The following is an 18,691-nucleotide window of genomic DNA, read 5'->3' on the forward strand; positions in this document are numbered from 1 at the left end:
AAAAAAAAAAAGAATGGTCTGTTAAAGATGCACCTGTCACCAGGTCTAAGAGAACACCTTGAGAGGATGAACATTTACACGATGCTGTGCCCCCAGAACTAGATAGAATATAGGGACCCAGGAAACAGAAATGGAAGTATAGGGGAGCCTGGGTGGCCCAGTTAGTTAAGCATCTGACTTCAGCTCAGGTCATGATCCCAGGGTCCTGGGATCGAGTCCCCACATCAGGTTCCCTGCTCAGTGGGGAACCTACTTCTTTATTTCTCTCTGCAGCTCCCCTTCTTGTGCTCTCTCTCTCTGTCAAATAAATAAATAAAATCTTTTTTAAAAAGTGGAAGTATAAATGATAGCATTACTTTTAGTAACCCATTTTGTGTTTCCCATATTCCTGAAGTCCTGTGGGTATAAAGGTCCTGGTTCTCAAAAGGGGAACACTTTTACCAGGGGACACAATAAGATTCTCATTGACCTTTAAGCAAAACATGTTGACTGATCACTTAGGCTTTTCATACTAAGAGGCCAGCAGGCAAGAAGATGAATTATCTTACTGGCATTGGTAATTTAACTTGACTATCAGGAGAAAATAGGGTCACTGTAGTAAATGGGGTACAGGAGATGGTTTGGTGTCAGGTAATCCATTGGGGCATCTTTTGTTTATTGTGTTCACTTTGATGGTAAATGGATAATAGAACAACCATGGCCTGAGAAGGGGCTAAGATTCCCTGGGAATGAGGGTCTGGGTCACCCCTCCAGGCAAGACAACCTGAAATGCCAGACGAGCTATGCGGGAAATTCAGAATGTGTGCTGGAGTAGAAGGCTGATGAGTAACAGCCATGACCTTGAAATCAACTGCAGTATCAGGACTACAGTTTGTTCTAGTGGCCTTTTCTTCTAAGGGCCTCAGAAAGCTCTTCCCTGGTGGGAGAAACTTATTCCAAGAAGCCCATAGATCTGAGTAGTACAAGAGTGTATTGTAGGGAATACAATGGTGCTCTCTCTACTCAGATCCATTATTATTGTTGTTGTTGTTGTTGTTGTTATTATTATTATTATTATCAACTCCATTGAATTATAATGGACTCAGACCCATTCTTTAGGCTAAAGTACTTACTTATTGGTATATCAGCTGTTGGTTTCTTACAACTGAGTGTCTCCCTTTGAAATGCCATAGCTCCAAACAACTGTCTCACTTCCAGTTACATTTCCTCCAGCAGGTGGAAGAGAAGCACACTACCAATGACTGGCTGACTGGCTGATGTGGGTGGACTCACAAAGCCTCACCCTCTTTCTTGTATTTGGGACAATTCAGAAGGACCATTATGGCGCCACAGCTCCTAGTAGAATTGTCAGAGGTCTCAAGACCACTGTGTACTCTGTTTTTCCCTCTGCTAATCCTGCCTTCCCCATTTTTTTTATAGGTATTTTCTCAGAGCTGTCTCTAGTAAAATTTCTGTATGCCTCTCACCAGCTCACAGTCTGTTTCCATCCAGCCCAATCTAAGACAGATGGAGATAACATTCAGGTCATTCATAAATCCAAGTAACTTGGGGAATATTTTCAGTATTAAATTAAGAGCCACGTATTTTGAATAGTGGAAAGAGTATACTCCTCCATCTATTCTTTAACAAGTTTCTGGATAATTTGAACAAGGTATATTCTGTGTGTATGCTAAAGTGAATTATTGTGACTTAAAAAATAGATGTTGGGGCACCTGGGTGGCACAGTGGTTAAGCGTCTGCCTTCAGCTCAGGGCGTGATCCTGGCATTCTGGGATCAAGCCCCACATCAGGCTCCTCCGCTGGGAGCCTGCTTCTTCCTCTCCCACTCCCCCTGACTGTGTTCCCTCTCTCGCTGGCTGTCTCTATCTCTGTCAAATAAATAAATAAAATCTTTAAAAAAAAATAGATGTTATATTGGCAATTTCAGAGATTACTTTCTCTACTTCTAAATTTCTTCTGCTCTTAGAGGTTGGTGTACACATTACTTAGCATGTGAAATCATATTCTATCGTCGCCTCGATTATGTAAAATTAAAGCGTGAGTTTTCTTTTTTTATATATTTTTCTCTTATTTAACCCAAACATTAACATTTTTGACACAAATCCATGTTAATTCAACTTCTCTAAAATGCATAGCATAATCCATATATTCTTTAAACAGCCCCCCCAACAAAAAGAAAATATTATCAAGTACATATTTGTGACTTAAATTTCTGATGCAGAATTTTAGTAAACTCTTTCTGGTAATGTCATATGTGTCACAAAGTAATACAGTGCTGCAATGATAATTATGTGCCACAAATGTGCTTTTGCATGGGGATCCCGAATCAATGCGTAAGGCCATATCCTCTTTGCTACTCACATAACATCAACAGTTCCTGTTTTGTCTGACTAAATCGACTTAATGTCTTACTGTTCTTTTTTTTTTTTTTTTTAATTCTATGGTGAAAGAAAAGTCTTAGTTTTAAATTCTGAGTATGCCCTACTCAGATTGAAATAAAAGGCATTCTTTTACATTGACCAACATTTTCTATGCCTTAAAACACCAAAATGTTTGACATTCAATTTTCGAGACACTATATATCAAAGTGTTACTGAAAAAAAAAATTGAAAGGAAGTTTCCCTTATTTTCTAAAAAAATTAAATAAAATCCAAATTAAAACTAAAACACACATTTCTTTCCTATACCCTCTACACATCCACACCCCCCTCACACACACACGGTACCCCATCTTAGTCAATACTTTGCGCAATTGCTGTGGTTCCCAAACCTTAGATAGCTTCTGAGTTGCTTGGAGAACTTAGAAAAATTACTCATGTTTTGGAGATTCTGATTCAATAGGGTTGACGTAAGGCTTTGGCATATGAATTGCCATCCAAAGCTCTGGGTGATTCTAAGTTACACCAAGTTTGTGTCCAGTTGAAATAAAAAAAAACGTTAAATGACATAAACTAGCTGTTAATAGTTTATACACAAATTGTATATGAAGAATTTAATGTTCACTTCTGGTATTGTCAATACTGTTTTATCTATCATCTATCTATCTATTATCTATCTATCTATCTATCTATCTATCTATCTATCTATCTATCATCTATCTATCTAAAAACATTTGCTCTGGTGATAAAGGCAAGGCTCTGAGATGATCTATATGAGAATATTGTTCACTCTGATCACAATGAAATATCACTATGAATAATTTGGTATAATATTTGGGGTTTCCCAGGCCATGTCGGTGTAAGAGTTTTTTACAATAGTGAAAACACCAGCAACAGGTAATTTTGTGACCCAGCACATTCACAGATGGATTTTTTTCTTATTATGTAGGTCAACTTTAAATCAGGTAATCGAGATACTTTCTCATACTCCCACTGGCATTCTGACTTCAAGAATTTCTTCCTTCCAGGGAATTTTAGAACAAATTTAAAGGTTTAGTTGCCATTCTTCACTACTGAGCTGGACAGTTGAGACAAAATGACTCCACTTCCTTATTTATAATTTCCTCATTTGATGAATGAAGGATGATCCTAAGGGAACCGTCCTCAACTTCATGTCTACGTTATATAGTTTGGGAAAGATAAGGACAGGCCTTTCCCAGCAACAACAAAAAGAAAATTATAAAAATCAAGAGCCAAACTTGCTGCGGAAATGGAGGTTGGGGAGGAAGAAATCAACTGTGTTTTACCTTTGGAGGCTTAACTTTTCAGGTTATTTATTATCTGCATCTCCTATCTGGAAACTCATCATCTTCCTGGAACAGAGAAAATTGAGGTGGTAAATGTATTTTGTTTCCTATTCGTTAAATTTTATACCATGGATTGTTTGGAAAAAATTGAAAATTCAACTGAGTTTTATAAAAACAAATGAAGATTTAAATCTGTGATTTCTTCTTAATTTGTTGCAGAAGTCAGGTCATTCTTTGGGTTAAAATATTATTTCTACGTTTTCCTTGGTGTTTTCTTAATATGTCTGAAGAGAGTATCTTGCCTAAGAAGACTATGAACTAAAAATAAAATTTACCTTCAATTTTACTCCTACAAAAACCTGACATCTATAATGAAGTCCTATTCAGAAAGACTCTAATTTTATAATAGATGAGATCACCTGGAACATTCCACTTTGGTTTTCAGTATTGTATTGAAGCAGTCTTTAGGACATTTTCTATAATGGGATTCTCATTTTTCCTTAGAAGATGAATCATAATTTTTACTAGCCTGTTGGCAAATTAAAGATTGATAATTTGAACAAGTCAATAAGGACACTTTTCTTTCTTGATATAGTGTCATTCAGAAAATTTAGTGCAGGTGAAAATTTTGAAATAGAAAAAAATTAATATAATTATATTAAAGGATAATTGTATCACTGGAAGTGTAAACATTAAACAGATTTAAGTTTGAGGAAGAGAATAGGAGAGAGCCATTTTTCCCTTTCTTTATGGTTCAACATTATCTGTAACCATAAAAATGAAGGAATAGAATTGCCTTATAATTCATTTTGCATTTTCTGCCCTATATGATTCTCCTGAAATGAATGTACATTTGTCTTGCCTTTGTTTTGTTTCTTTCATAATAGAATGTGAGGTCTTTCTGTATGCCCTGACTTTTATGGTTTTTAAATCCATGCGCACTTTTTGTGGTACTTGTAGAAATAAATAACACATTGGNTCAACATTATCTGTAACCATAAAAATGAAGGAATAGAATTGCCTTATAATTCATTTTGCATTTTCTGCCCTATATGATTCTCCTGAAATGAATGTACATTTGTCTTGCCTTTGTTTTGTTTCTTTCATAATAGAATGTGAGGTCTTTCTGTATGCCCTGACTTTTATGGTTTTTAAATCCATGCGCACTTTTTGTGGTACTTGTAGAAATAAATAACACATTGAATGCCCCTTTTAAAGATTATATTGATACAGTTGAGTACTGCTTTTTTCTTTTGACACTTTTTTTTTTAAAAGATTTTATTTATTTATTCGACAGAGATAGAGACAGCCAGCGAAAGAGGGAACACAAGCAGGGGGAGTGGGAGATGAAGAAGCAGGCTCATAGCGGAGGAGCCTGATGTGGGGCTCGATCCCATAACACCGGGATCACGCTCTGAGCCGAAGGCAGACGCTTAACCGCTGCGCCACCCAGGCGCCCCGACACTTCTTTTTTTAAAAATAGAAACCTTAAAAGTCTATAAAGACTACTGATATAATTCTTACCGCAGAGGACACCTGGCAACTCACAATGTTTAAAACTTGTGCGAAAATCAGCCCAGTGTTTTCACTAGATATGAAATGCACATTCAGTATAACCTACTCCAGCAAAACTTGGTGATTTGCGAAGCTGCCGCAGGAGTCAGTGTTTTTGGTGGGAGAAAAGAAGGCTGTGCTTCTCTCCTGGGTATACGTTATCAGAGCTTTGGACCTACTTTCTGGCTGTCCACTGAGGCTGAAAAATTTACTCTGGCCATATAAGAGAGTTGGAGCAGAATATAAAATTCTCTTGTAGAACTTGTTAAATTACCAAAATTCAAAGCTCAAAGTTAGTAGAATGTTGCTCATCCCACAAGTTTAGGCTACGTTTATGATCTTGAAGTTTGAAGCCAGAATTTTTATCAAAAAGAACTCCATGTATGTAATTTCTCTATAAGGAATATACAATACCTAAAATAAATTTTCAGACCTTTAATGAAAGGTATTCTTAGAATGGAGGGCAGTGTCTTTAAAACACAATGCATTGGTTCAATTAGGAAAAAGAATACATCAAGATTTAGAAAATGACAGAGTTCAAGTTGTTGACTCATATATTTAATAGTTTTTGAGCAATGGTAGAATTTAAGGCTCACTGTTATCTACTCTGAGGGATTTAAAATTCATGTAAGACATGGTCTCTAAGCAAAAATTAAACAAACAAATAAAACTTCACCCCCCACACACACACAAACAAAAACTGTGGTCTAGGAATGGACTTGTCTACTATTCAAGGCATAATGTGATAAACATCCCAAAATATATAGGAGTAGTATTCGAGAACTAAAATTAAAAGATTTTGCTCTGACTGTTGATTACAGAGTTCCTAACTTTGGGCCTTAAACAATGTAATATTTAAATAAAAAACTCAAAAAGGGAATTTCAGTCACAACCGAGAAGACATGGGATTGGAAAACTGATGGTATTTGTGTCAGAGAATAGAGAGAATGGGGTCTGATGTTGGTTCTTCTGGAATGTCACAAGTAGGTTGGGCCTGTATCAACTCTAGGGACTATGGGACACTCTGTACTGACATGTTGCTTTAGGAAAGTCTCGGAACAGAGGTGGATAAAGAAAAATTGAGATGAACCTTTTCTTCCAGGCACTTCTGTCAAGGAAAAAAAGTAAAAGCAGAAATAATGGTAATAGAGTCACAGGGATGACAGGGCACAATGTTGTGTTGGCAAGATTAATAATCTTAGTTGGCAATGACCCACCTAACCTTTTCTCTATCCCACTGAGGATCACTTGTTTGCCCAAACACTATCCACAACATTCTTCTCACACTTTCTCTCAGTCTTAAACAAGTTTCATTTATTTTTGTTGAAAAAAAAAAAACCCTAATATTCCTATCCAGTGCCTCATATAAATACTTTTCACTCTTACCTATTTCATGTAAGATATAAAGTTGGTGGTTTTGGGCCAGGGATCCAGGTGAAAAGTGAACTTGGTGTCACTCTGTGGATGACTGAAGAGGACTGATTTATAGAATGCATTCAATCAGGCCAGTTGACTATAAAACTGTAAGGAAGCCAGCAGAACAGTGGCCTAAGATTAGTGAAGAAGTTAGGGATCTTTTTCCTAATACCACCTTTCCCCTAAAGTTTGCTTCTCAAGCTTTCATGTGCACAGGTGAACCTTGTTAAAAATGGAGATCCTGATTGAGCTGTCTGGGGTGGGGCCTAAGATTCTTCTTGTCCAGAAGCTCCCAGGTAATGCTGCTGCTACTGGTTCATGAACCACACTTAGAGAGTAAGGGTGTCCAAAAGCTTATGAAGTCTGACTAGATGGAGGAGGGACAGAGGTGTAGCCTCCTTATAGGATTATTGGCTATAAATACAATCAGGGCTTTAAAAAAAATCCTTTCCTTGCTTTCCCACAGAATAAAGTCGGTTTAAAGATGTTTGATCTGTGTTTTGAGGGCAATAGTACTCACTAAGTGAAAATATTTGAACCATGGAATGGCACAAGAATCCTTCTTTACGATATGGCATGTGGATGGGAGGAAGGAAAGATTGAAGGCAAGTAAGTTGGTCATGTCACCCATATCATCTAGTTTTGAGGCCCTACAAGCCTGAACAGAAGGGATGGCAGTGGAGACATAAAGGATGAAATTGGTCTAGTTTGACTTTGAAGATGGAACACAGTGAAGGAGGAATAGCAAGTGGAGTATGAAAGGGAATTTACTAGATGAAGTGCACCATAGAACCAGAAGACACTAGTCTTATGGACATCTCCTTGTACTAGTCCATGGGTACACATACATTCATTCACTTTCTATTTTACTGTCCTGTCTTTTTATCTCTGTTCTATCACATGGGAATGGACATAGAGCGCTTGGGGCATAGTTCACCTTCCACTTCATGCATCATTAATCATGAACAATAGACAACTATGAACTACAGCAAAGATAAAAAGGCCAAAAATATGAAGGTCAAGATATATTAGCAACAGCCAATTCTCTTTACCAAAGAGAAACAAGAAAATTGTTTTTGACGATGTTCTAATGGAACCCGATGGTCACAGTTTTTACGCCACTACCTTCGGTAGATTACCTTGAAACATAAGAAATTCAGAAGCATAATAAATGGGAAATGTAGTGCAGACAAACCCTGATTTCAGCTGGAAACTAGAGGGAAATTCAATACCCTGATGTATTAGCATTGCGTTTACAGCTGTTGCTGCTGCCCACATGAATAAATGCTCCCCATGGACCAGATCAAAGGTAGTCACGGTGTGACGAAGCATGAGTCCATACTGTAATAATTTTACAGGTTTAGCAGAATGTTTCAAATGAAAGTGCATATGATATAAGTTGCAGGTGTCCATAAACATGATGCAGGGTTCAAGCTGCTGTTGGCTTGGCTCTGGGCTGCTCTACTTAACACTTTCTCCTGAAATTATGCCTGAATGGATCAATCACAACCAGGGGTGACTCCCTTTTGGGAGTGATATTTCATCTCTGTGCGTGTGGATGTGTATATGTGTATGTGTTTATAGGTGTGTGTTTGCTACATTTAATTTACGGTATCCATTCTGGTGTTAATGCTCCATTTCTAGTTGAAATTTTATCTATATAGACTTCCAAATCTCAAATTGTGTATCTTCTTATCTTTGTGTTCCCATTCAATTTAAATGTATAATGAACATATAATGAATGTGTGTGTGCATGCGTGCATGTGTGTGTAAATGTCTGAAAAGCTAGAGGGGCACATTTCTGAAATTTTGCACACTCTCAGGACTTTCAAGGCTGAGATTTTGATGGGAGTTAAGACATTAATGTTCCCATACCAGGGTGATTGATAGAATCTGTTTATATTGTACTTTCCTACTTTAAAAACACTTAACCACTCTATTAATTCTCAGCCTCCTTTAATGTTGGATAACTCTCAATTATTTTCAATTAGATAAATAATAGTTAAACTCTAACAAGTAACTCTGGCTACATAACTTCTGGCTCCATCTCAATTTTAAAACTGTGAACCAAGAAAATAACCAGTAGACTATATAACAATTTGTTTTTTATTGTCTAGTTCCAAGAAAATCCCATTAAGACAATTGAGAATATTGTGAAAGACAACTGTACAGCACTTATGTAGTAACTTTGTTTAGAATTTTCTCTGGAAAGAATGGGCAAATTTGACCATGATTGATTTAAAGTTTGACAATGTATGTTAATTTCATATTTAACAATGTTATAAATATATGTAAATAATATATGAGAAGTTTGAAGTGGCATATAAACATAACTATATGGCCATTATTTGTAGTATTTAAAGAACTGCCACAGTCAAATATCATTTAATTTGAATATATGTGCCTATTTTAGAACAAACTACATATCATAGTCATGTTTGACATGTTTCATTGGTATATATTTTTCTGAAGTTAGAAACAACTAGCAATGGGAATTTTTATTCCTATAGGCATTACTAATACAATTCTTGTCATTTTTACTTAAAAAAAGAATTAGGAGGAAATTATTGAAGTTAATGTGTCATGTGTTTTACCGGGGAATCTATCTCTGAAAGACTCAACAGAGATGTTAAAAAATAAATAAAATGGGCGCCTGGGTGGCTCAGTTGGTCAAGTGTCCAATTCTTGGTTTCTACTCAGGTGATAATATCAGTGTCCTGGGATCAAACCCTGAGTGGGCCAAGAGCTCAGCAAAGAGTCTGTTTGAGGTTCTCTCTGTCCCATTGCCCCTTCCTCTGCTCATGCGCGCGCTCTCTCTCTCTCTCTCCCTCAGATAAATAACTAAGTCTTTTAAAAAATAAAATAATGAAAGTATATGCTATCTGGAGCACCTCTTCAGCTCCAACCAGCAGTGTGTATTCATGGGACTTTGTGAGATCCTACACAGGGGAAGGGATGTTTGTCTCGTTCCAGTTGCTACATTTCTGTCTGGGTCTTGTACCATGAAGTGTTCTCAGGTTTGAGACTATCCCTGACCTATTAAGTGATGCTTTTAACCATGTATCCGATGGTGTCTAGTTGTAAATATTGTGAATCGATAGACCTTTTTGCTTATATTTTTCCCAGGTGAGAAATTCTTTTTGGTTCTGTAGGTCTTTTTTTTTTTTTTTGGTGTGAATTATCCCAAGGTCATCTCAAGAGTATGTGTTTTTCTGTTAGTTTTTTGTTTTTGTTTTTGTTTTTTTTGAAATCTCTATGAAATATCAGTAGTTTCTTTGAAGCAAAATTCATACTTTTCTTTTTAAAACTTGATGAGGTTTCAAGTGTATGCTTCCTGAGAGCAGCTAAGAATATTTAAAATTGTATTAATTGGCTTAATATGATAAAATCTGACATTTTAGGTTGTGATGAAGAATTCTGATCTACTTAAATGGCAAAAGAAACAATAATTATATTTACTTGCTTCTATAATGAGTTATTGAACAAATGACTGCATTCATCCAATGTGATAAAGTGAAAACTATTTCCTAATTCCAGAGCTGATAGAGTACATGGCTTTTTAAATCTGGGCTAGGAAATCATTCTTACTCTGTATTTTCTACTGCATTATTAGTTAATTTAAAATGGCTTAAAATGTGGGGTTTTTATTGATTCTTGGAGAAAATTCAAAACCTCTGAGAATTAAGAGGATGGTATGTTTATTTATTTTTCCCTAATTATATCTTTTTTGAAAAAAAAACCTACTTAACAAAAACTTAAAAATGATCTGCATCTACCATCTATCAGTGTACATAACCTTTTTAATTTATAATTTTTTTTATTCTTTTAAAATTTAAATTCAATTAATTAACATATATTATTTGTTTCAGGGGTCAGGTCTGTGATTCATCAGTCTTATGTAATGCCCAGTGCTCATTACAACACATACCCTCCCTAATGTCCATCACCCAGTTACCCCATCCCTCTAGCCCAATTTAAAGTTGAAAACATGGCAAGTATAGTATCTCTACAAATTATGAAGTTATTTTAAAAAATGAAACCAAAAAAGTCTGAAGCTACATAAAACCTTATTCTGGCCAACCACAATTTCTTTGAAATCACCAAAATTATTTTTGAATATCTTTTCCTTTTAAAATGTCATATGCTTTCAAAGCAAACTTTTATTTACTTTCTCAAAAATCTTGAAAGACACTTAAAATTTCTACTTTCTGTGATCCAACAGAATTTTACACAAATGGAATTATGAAGAAATGGCATTTTAACCTTTACTTTCTGACATAAATATGTCTCAGGACTTTAAAAAGGTTAATTGAATAAACTACGATACTCTCCCATAAATCCTGGCCTGAAAGCACTTTTAACAAATTCTGTGAAAATAATGGTTCTGTTTTACAAATGTTTTACCTTTAGTATTTCCTTACTGCCCACTGACTAGATGTGAGCTTTTCCATGGGATATGCCAGGTCATTGCCCCCCACACACACCCCCTGGTCTGTTTTCACCTCTCCTGGAGGTGGCAGCCAAAGGAGCCATTTCTGTACTCAAAACCCCTCAAAGTCTTCCATCTCTGAATAAACCCCAAAGCCCTTAGTTCCTTGTTTCCAATACAATTTTTGACCAAGTTGGCCATTAGAAAATAATTAAATGTTTTTCTTGCGTATCAGAAAAAAAAGAAAGAAAGAAAGAAAGAAAAAAGAGCTACAAGAATAGCTAACGAGTTAGTTTTGGAAACAGTATAGGTCTGCCCTAGGGACAGAGTAGCTTGGGTGTCTGAAACAAGTTTTTCATGTCGCTACAATTTCTGCATGATNCTCACTGTTATCTACTCTGAGGGATTTAAAATTCATGTAAGACATGGTCTCTAAGCAAAAATTAAACAAACAAATAAAACTTCACCCCCCACACACACACAAACAAAAACTGTGGTCTAGGAATGGACTTGTCTACTATTCAAGGCATAATGTGATAAACATCCCAAAATATATAGGAGTAGTATTCGAGAACTAAAATTAAAAGATTTTGCTCTGACTGTTGATTACAGAGTTCCTAACTTTGGGCCTTAAACAATGTGAGGTATTTAAATAAAAAACTCAAAAAGGGAATTTCAGTCACAACCGAGAAGACATGGGATTGGAAAACTGATGGTATTTGTGTCAGAGAATAGAGAGAATGGGGTCTGATGTTGGTTCTTCTGGAATGTCACAAGTAGGTTGGGCCTGTATCAACTCTAGGGACTATGGGACACTCTGTACTGACATGTTGCTTTAGGAAAGTCTCGGAACAGAGGTGGATAAAGAAAAATTGAGATGAACCTTTTCTTCCAGGCACTTCTGTCAAGGAAAAAAAGTAAAAGCAGAAATAATGGTAATAGAGTCACAGGGATGACAGGGCACAATGTTGTGTTGGCAAGATTAATAATCTTAGTTGGCAATGACCCACCTAACCTTTTCTCTATCCCACTGAGGATCACTTGTTTGCCCAAACACTATCCACAACATTCTTCTCACACTTTCTCTCAGTCTTAAACAAGTCTCATTTATTTTTGTTGAAAAAAAAAAAAAAAACCCTAATATTCCTATCCAGTGCCTCATATAAATACTTTTCACTCTTACCTATTTCATGTAAGATATAAAGTTGGTGGTTTTGGGCCAGGGATCCAGGTGAAAAGTGAACTTGGTGTCACTCTGTGGATGACTGAAGAGGACTGATTTATAGAATGCATTCAATCAGGCCAGTTGACTATAAAACTGTAAGGAAGCCAGCAGAACAGTGGCCTAAGATTAGTGAAGAAGTTAGGGATCTTTTTCCTAATACCACCTTTCCCCTAAAGTTTGCTTCTCAAGCTTTCATGTGCACAGGTGAACCTTGTTAAAAATGGAGATCCTGATTGAGCTGTCTGGGGTGGGGCCTAAGATTCTTCTTGTCCAGAAGCTCCCAGGTAATGCTGCTGCTACTGGTTCATGAACCACACTTAGAGAGTAAGGCTGTCCAAAAGCTTATGAAGTCTGACTAGATGGAGGAGGGACAGAGGTGTAGCCTCCTTATAGGATTATTGGCTATAAATACAATCAGGGCTTTAAAAAAAATCCTTTCCTTGCTTTCCCACAGAATAAAGTCGGTTTAAAGATGTTTGATCTGTGTTTTGAGGGCAATAGTACTCACTAAGTGAAAATATTTGAACCATGGAATGGCACAAGAATCCTTCTTTACGATATGGCATGTGGATGGGAGGAAGGAAAGATTGAAGGCAAGTAAGTTGGTCATGTCACCCATATCATCTAGTTTTGAGGCCCTACAAGCCTGAACAGAAGGGATGGCAGTGGAGACATAAAGGATGAAATTGGTCTAGTTTGACTTTGAAGATGGAACACAGTGAAGGAGGAATAGCAAGTGGAGTATGAAAGGGAATTTACTAGATGAAGTGCACCATAGAACCAGAAGACACTAGTCTTATGGGACATCTCCTTGTACTAGTCCATGGGTACACATACATTCACTCACTTTCTATTTTACTGTCCTGTCTTTTTATCTCTGTTCTATCACATGGGAATGGACATAGAGCGCTTGGGGCATAGTTCACCTTCCACTTCATGCATCATTAATCATGAACAATAGACAACTATGAACTACAGCAAAGATAAAAAGGCCAAAAATATGAAGGTCAAGATATATTAGCAACAGCCAATTCTCTTTACCAAAGAGAAACAAGAAAATTGTTTTTGACGATGTTCTAATGGAACCCGATGGTCACAGTTTTTACGCCACTACCTTCGGTAGATTACCTTGAAACATAAGAAATTCAGAAGCATAATAAATGGGAAATGTAGTGCAGACAAACCCTGATTTCAGCTGGAAACTAGAGGGAAATTCAATACCCTGATGTATTAGCATTGCGTTTACAGCTGTTGCTGCTGCCCACATGAATAAATGCTCCCCATGGACCAGATCAAAGGTAGTCACGGTGTGACGAAGCATGAGTCCATACTGTAATAATTTTACAGGTTTAGCAGAATGTTTCAAATGAAAGTGCATATGATATAAGTTGCAGGTGTCCATAAACATGATGCAGGGTTCAAGCTGCTGTTGGCTTGGCTCTGGGCTGCTCTACTTAACACTTTCTCCTGAAATTATGCCTGAATGGATCAATCACAACCAGGGGTGACTCCCTTTTGGGAGTGATATTTCATCTCTGTGTGTGTGGATGTGTATATGTGTATGTGTTTATAGGTGTGTGTTTGCTACATTTAATTTACGGTATCCATTCTGGTGTTAATGCTCCATTTCTAGTTGAAATTTTATCTATATAGACTTCCAAATCTCAAATTGTGTATCTTCTTATCTTTGTGTTCCCATTCAATTTAAATGTATAATGAACATATAATGAATGTGTGTGTGCATGCGTGAATGTGTGTGTAAATGTCTGAAAAGCTAGAGGGGCACATTTCTGAAATTTTGCACACTCTCAGGACTTTCAAGGCTGAGATTTTGATGGGAGTTAAGACATTAATGTTCCCATACCAGGGTGATTGATAGAATCTGTTTATATTGTACTTTCCTACTTTAAAAACACTTAACCACTCTATTAATTCTCAGCCTCCTTTAATGTTGGATAACTCTCAATTATTTTCAATTAGATAAATAATAGTTAAACTCTAACAAGTAACTCTGGCTACATAACTTCTGGCTCCATCTCAATTTTAAAACTGTGAACCAAGAAAATAACCAGTAGACTATATAACAATTTGTTTTTTATTGTCTAGTTCCAAGAAAATCCCATTAAGACAATTGAGAATATTGTGAAAGACAACTGTACAGCACTTATGTAGTAACTTTGTTTAGAATTTTCTCTGGAAAGAATGGGCAAATTTGACCATGATTGATTTAAAGTTTGACAATGTATGTTAATTTCATATTTAACAATGTTATAAATATATGTAAATAATATATGAGAAGTTTGAAGTGGCATATAAACATAACTATATGACCATTATTTGTAGTATTTAAAGAACTGCCACAGTCAAATATCATTTAATTTGAATATATGTGCCTATTTTAGAACAAACTACATATCATAGTCATGTTTGACATGTTTCATTGGTATATATTTTTCTGAAGTTAGAAACAACTAGCAATGGGAATTTTTATTCCTATAGGCATTACTAATACAATTCTTGTCATTTTTACTTAAAAAAAGAATTAGGAGGAAATTATTGAAGTTAATGTGTCATGTGTTTTACCGGGGAATCTATCTCTGAAAGACTCAACAGAGATGTTAAAAAATAAATAAAATGGGCGCCTGGGTGGCTCAGTTGGTCAAGTGTCCAATTCTTGGTTTCTACTCAGGTGATAATATCAGTGTCCTGGGATCAAACCCCGAGTGGGCCAAGAGCTCAGCAAAGAGTCTGTTTGAGGTTCTCTCTGTCCCATTGCCCCTTCCTCTGCTCACGCGCGCGCTCTCTCTCTCTCTCTCTCCCTCAAATAAATAACTAAGTCTTTTAAAAAATAAAATAATGAAAGGATATGCTATCTGGAGCACCTCTTCAGCTCCAACCAGCAGTGTGTATTCATGGGACTTTGTGAGATCCTACACAGGGGAAGGGATGTTTGTCTCGTTCCAGTTGCTACATTTCTGTCTGGGTCTTGTACCATGAAGTGTTCTCAGGTTTGAGACTATCCCTGACCTATTAAGTGATGCTTTTAACCATGTATCCGATGGTGTCTAGTTGTAAATATTGTGAATCGATAGACCTTTTTGCTTATATTTTTCCCAGGTGAGAAATTCTTTTTGGTTCTGTAGGTCTTTTTTTTTTTTTTGGTGTGAATTATCNTGTTTTTTTTTTTTTTTTTTTGGTGTGAATTATCCCAAGGTCATCTCAAGAGTATGTGTTTTTCTGTTAGTTTTTTGTTTTTGTTTTTGTTTTTTTTGAAATCTCTATGAAATATCAGTAGTTTCTTTGAAGCAAAATTCATACTTTTCTTTTTATAACTTGATGAGGTTTCAAGTGTATGCTTCCTGAGAGCAGCTAAGAATATTTAAAATTGTATTAATTGGCTTAATATGATAAAATCTGACATTTTAGGTTGTGATGAAGAATTCTGATCTACTTAAATGGCAAAAGAAACAATAATTATATTTACTTGCTTCTATAATGAGTTATTGAACAAATGACTGCATTCATCCAATGTGATAAAGTGAAAACTATTTCCTAATTCCAGAGCTGATAGAGTACATGGCTTTTTAAATCTGGGCTAGGAAATCATTCTTACTCTGTATTTTCTACTGCATTATTAGTTAATTTAAAATGGCTTAAAATGTGGGGTTTTTATTGATTCTTGGAGAAAATTCAAAACCTCTGAGAATTAAGAGGATGGTATGTTTATTTATTTTTCCCTAATTATATCTTTTTTGAAAAAAAAACCTACTTAACAAAAACTTAAAAATGATCTGCATCTACCATCTATCAGTGTACATAACCTTTTTAATTTATAATTTTTTTTATTCTTTTAAAATTTAAATTCAATTAATTAACATATATTATTTGTTTCAGGGGTCAGGTCTGTGATTCATCAGTCTTATGTAATGCCCAGGGCTCATTACAACACATACCCTCCCTAATGTCCATCACCCAGTTACCCCATCCCTCTAGCCCAATTTAAAGTTGAAAACATGGCAAGTATAGTATCTCTACAAATTATGAAGTTATTTTAAAAAATGAAACCAAAAAAGTCTGAAGCTACATAAAACCTTATTCTGGCCAACCACAATTTCTTTGAAATCACCAAAATTATTTTTGAATATCTTTTCCTTTTAAAATGTCATATGCTTTCAAAGCAAACTTTTATTTACTTTCTCAAAAATCTTGAAAGACACTTAAAATTTCTACTTTCTGTGATCCAACAGAATTTTACACAAATGGAATTATGAAGAAATGGCATTTTAACCTTTACTTTCTGACATAAATATGTCTCAGGACTTTAAAAAGGTTAATTGAATAAACTACGATACTCTCCCATAAATCCTGGCCTGAAAGCACTTTTAACAAATTCTGTGAAAATAATGGTTCTGTTTTACAAATGTTTTACCTTTAGTATTTCCTTACTGCCCACTGACTAGATGTGAGCTTTTCCATGGGATATGCCAGGTCATTGCCCCCCACACACACCCCCTGGTCTGTTTTCACCTCTCCTGGAGGTGGCAGCCAAAGGAGCCATTTCTGTACTCAAAACCCCTCAAAGTCTTCCATCTCTGAATAAACCCCAAAGCCCTTAGTTCCTTGTTTCCAATACAATTTTTGACCAAGTTGGCCATTAGAAAATAATTAAATGTTTTTCTTGCGTATCAGAAAAAAAAGAAAGAAAGAAAGAAAGAAAAAAGAGCTACAAGAATAGCTAACGAGTTAGTTTTGGAAACAGTATAGGTCTGCCCTAGGGACAGAGTAGCTTGGGTGTCTGAAACAAGTTTTTCATGTCGCTACAATTTCTGCATGATGAACAAGTTACTACAACACTAGGGGAGACGACCTCAATGTGCAAAGACACTATTTTTTTCCCTTAATAGTTAAATATTTTTGACGCAGGAGATTTGGAATTAGGTATTAGAGACATAATAAAGCCACACTCATATTTATCCTTTAGTGCCGTTTAGCGAAAATCTCTGTATGTTGAGTACTATGAGTACCTAAGATATTTAGGTATCTTATAACCAGTTTTAAAATATGTACCTGAAAAATTAATTTATATTTGTGATTTCAAGTTAAAAGTAAGTTGACAACTAATATTAAAAACATTTAAAAGACCTTAAGAATTACCTCATTTACAAAAGCATTTATTAGATTTATAAGACTTTTTAAGTGTGTGGGAAGGTTTTGTTTATTCTGACCGACCACTGCCATATTTGTAAGGAAATGGAATATGTTAATCTTAAAAACACATATTGAAATACCTTAGAGTGGTAAATTAAGGGTTAAAAGTCTTTGTAAAATGTATTAACATTTACAGGCTGAATTTAAAACTTTCANACCTCAATGTGCAAAGACACTATTTTTTTCCCTTAATAGTTAAATATTTTTGACGCAGGAGATTTGGAATTAGGTATTAGAGACATAATAAAGCCACACTCATATTTATCCTTTAGTGCCGTTTAGCGAAAATCTCTGTATGTTGAGTACTATGAGTACCTAAGATATTTAGGTATCTTATAACCAGTTTTAAAATATGTACCTGAAAAATTAATTTATATTTGTGATTTCAAGTTAAAAGTAAGTTGACAACTAATATTAAAAACATTTAAAAGACCTTAAGAATTACCTCATTTACAAAAGCATTTATTAGATTTATAAGACTTTTTAAGTGTGTGGGAAGGTTTTGTTTATTCTGACCGACCACTGCCATATTTGTAAGGAAATGGAATATGTTAATCTTAAAAACACATATTGAAATACCTTAGAGTGGTAAATTAAGGGTTAAAAGTCTTTGTAAAATGTAATAACATTTACAGGCTGAATTTAAAACTTTCAGGGAACTTCACTCTTTGTAATTCTCATTAATTAAATATTAATTAAAAATACAAAATCTTTTCTGCATATCATTTGTATATAACGAAGCTAAGCTCAGGTCCACCAAAAATGCTCACAGTGACAGCTTAGAAGGTGGTGTGAGGATTTTGGCTGAGGGCTAATGCAATGTGACGCTAGCAGGGATGGGGCGATGGCACAGAACGGTTACAGGGAGACTTGTCAGTGCTCTGAAATGTAATAGGTTGATTCCTATTCAAACGATATTCTCTGAGTCTGTACTCAATAGTTAGTGGGATTGGGAAGAAATCAATTTTCCTTTCAAAGGCATTGTCCGCACGAACAGATCCACAGAGCAACCTGTTTCAGCTGGAGACGGCAGAATCCATGTTAGAATTTTTTTTTTTTTCAAAACATTTTCTCTTTCCCTGGGAGCGAATATCAGTTTTGTTTATTAGTTAATGCGTATTTTTGTGCATGTGTGTGATATTTAACAGGGCCAACTTCTTTTTTTTTTTTTTTT

This window comes from Ailuropoda melanoleuca, chromosome 5 (genome assembly GCF_002007445.2).
Source record: "Ailuropoda melanoleuca isolate Jingjing chromosome 5, ASM200744v2, whole genome shotgun sequence".
Classification (NCBI taxonomy): domain Eukaryota; kingdom Metazoa; phylum Chordata; class Mammalia; order Carnivora; family Ursidae; genus Ailuropoda; species Ailuropoda melanoleuca.